Here is a 2,959-nt window from a genome sequence, read left to right as displayed (position 1 = left end):
CCGCAGTTGTCCGGAGTACATGACGTGTTTCATGTGAGTATGCTTCGGAAGTATGAGCCGGATCCATCACATGTGTTGGATTGGACCGATTTAGTAGTTGATGAGGATGTCTCGTATGAGGAGAGACCGATTCGAGTCTTGGATAGGCGGGATCAAGTTTTGCGAGGCAAGACCATCCCTTTGGTCAAAGTTTTGTGGAAACACCACGGAGTGGAGGAAGCCACTTGGGAACGTGAATTGGAAGTCCGCAAGAAATATCCGGACATGTTTGTTGATTTGTAACCTTATAATTAGATTCTGTTATATTATTGAACTTAAGAGCTTTACATATGTCTTAAGTTGTAAAATATTGAGTATGTTTTGGTAAATGGGTGTATCTTGAAACTTGTTTCATTATAGAAGATTAGTGTAACATTGTATATGTTGATTACATTGTTTGATGTGTTATATATATCATGCAACTGATTATGATATGGAAATTGTTAACATTGAAAGGAATAATGCATAATAGTGGTGCAGGTTGAAATATATGTTGTTTTATATATATTGTGGGATGCCTCTGGATAAAGAGATGAAGTGACCAGTATTGGGTCAAGTTGTTTATTATTGTTCTATACTATCTTTGGGTATTGAGAAAAACCTGTTTTCAAATTTGTGCCTAATTTCGGGGACGAAATTCTTTGAAGGGGGGGAGGTTATAGCGACCCCGGTTTTTTTTCCCATTTGATTATTGTATCCGGACTGTTCCGTAGATTCTGTCATTGTATAATTGTTGTTGTTGTTGTTCCTTATTTTCTTATTTAGAATTATAGGATGTGTTGGGCAGGTTTGTTCAGGTTGGTTGGGTTTAGAAACCAAGTGTTGCTGTCCAGAATTTTGGTTATTCGCTCGAGCGAGGAGTTTGTCGCTCGAGCGAGATGTCGTTTTTGTTCTTCGCTCGAGCTGGGGTTTGGTCGCTCGAGCGAGAGTTGGCGTCCTGTATGGACCTGTAGCTTTGCATTCTTGGCTCGAGCGAGATTTTCTTCGCTCGAGCGAGTTAGTTTGTTCTTCGCTCGAGCAATAGTTCCTTCGCTCGAGCGTGAGTCTGGTTTCAGGCCTGAGGGTTTGAGTTCTTCGCTCGATCGAGCTTTCTTTCGCTCGAGCGAGCTTTTGGGTTGTTGGCTCGAGCAAGGCTTCCTTGGCTCGAGCGTGGTTTCTCTGTGTCTGGTCGCTCGAGCTACCAAGTCTTCGCTCGAGCGAGCCTGTCCAGTTTATATACACAGCAGCGGGATTTGATCAGTCTTTTTCATATTCTTTTGATTCCAAACCCTAGGTTCGACCTCTCTCTCTCCCTACTCACCTTCTCTCTTAGGTTTGATCTGTTTAGAGAGTGTTTCAACCCTAGTTGCTTTATTAAAAAGATAGAGGGAGTCGAGAGCTTTCATTTAATCTGAATATTTGGCAATTTGGAGCATTTTGGTTTTTGGGCACTCATCTCTGTCTTCACCATTTGGGTTGTTTTCTCTGAGGTAGGGATTTCCTACTCCATTTTATAGGTTATGTTCTAAGTTTTGGTATTTTAATATGTTGGGAATACTTTGGTAAATTTTGGGAAAAACCCTAGATGAATTATTGAATTGATTTGTATAAGTAATTCATGGAATTGGGAAAAGATGGTTAAATTCATGGAATTGGGGAATTCATTGATTAAATGGCATAATTGAATAATTTGTATCATTTGTTTATTGAATTGTGAACATAGTTATTTTCAGTTTAGAAATAACTGTTTTGGGCTATCGGTGGAGGATAGTTGTGATTGTTGTAGACATTGCATGTGGATTAGGAATAACTGGAACTAATCACATTGGTTAAGTCATTAATTTTGACTATGGCATTGATACAGAAAATACATGTATTGGTTGAGCATTGCATTTGCATACATTGTTTTGTGTGTGGGAGGAGATAGGGGATGTACTCCACGGTTTAGGGGAAGATAGGGGATGGACCTCTAAACCGGATTTTGTTTGGGAGGAGATAGGGGATGGACTCCATTAGCATCACTTTTATGTGTGCTTATTTATATAGAAGTGTTTTATTGATACAGCACTAAAATGTGTATCAATCTGGAAGTATGAAGTGTTTGATTTGAGCTTGAGTCTCATTTGTTTGTTGATATTGGAAGGATGTGAATATGATATATGTGATTCACTGTTGTAAGTTTGGCCAGGTTCTGAGCCATGTTGATAAAATTGGAAAGTAAAACGTATCTTAGACAATAGTGTCATGAGACTGTAAAATGAAGTAATTGATTATCTTGGTTAACCATCTGTTGAATGCTATTGCTTTATTCATTGCTTATATGTGGTTTAGTATATTTCTACTGGGCTGTGGCTCACCCTTTATGGGAACATCATTTTCAGGTTCAGGTGATAAACTACCTCCAAGGAATTAGCTTGGGAGGGTTTGGTTTCTGGATTGAAGAAGACTACTTTTAGTTAACTGTCTTAAATTATTTGTACATGTAAACATTCAAGCCTTGGGCTTTTTTTGTATTGAGTTAGAACTCATATTTTTGTATCCAAGTGTTGGCTTGGAAAGATGTAAGCCTGTAGGGCATTTTATTCGATGATACATGTAATGCTTTATTTTGTAATACTCTGATGAATGAATTAATAGATTGTCTTCTTTATGTAATGAATGTCAATGATATATAATGGGTTAATTTTGAGGGCGTTACATGCACCATCTTTTTCTATCACCATATAACAAATGAAAAAAATTATTTACCCAAAAAAAATTAAAAAAAATTAGTCCATTCATAAATTAGATAATTAGGTGTTTTTGTTGTAAATCAATTAATCTCTTCGCGAACATGGAAGAAGAATGAGGGATAAAATTTAAGGAAAAAGTTAAGGATCATGAAAATTTTGTCATAAAAATGATCATGAAAAATTTATGATCTTTGAATTATCTTGATTAG

Source organism: Camellia sinensis, chromosome 4, assembly GCF_055761805.1.
Source record: "Camellia sinensis isolate YWXY chromosome 4, ASM5576180v1, whole genome shotgun sequence".
NCBI classification, from domain to species: Eukaryota; Viridiplantae; Streptophyta; class Magnoliopsida; order Ericales; family Theaceae; genus Camellia; species Camellia sinensis.
Note: the sequence above shows the minus strand (reverse complement) of the source record.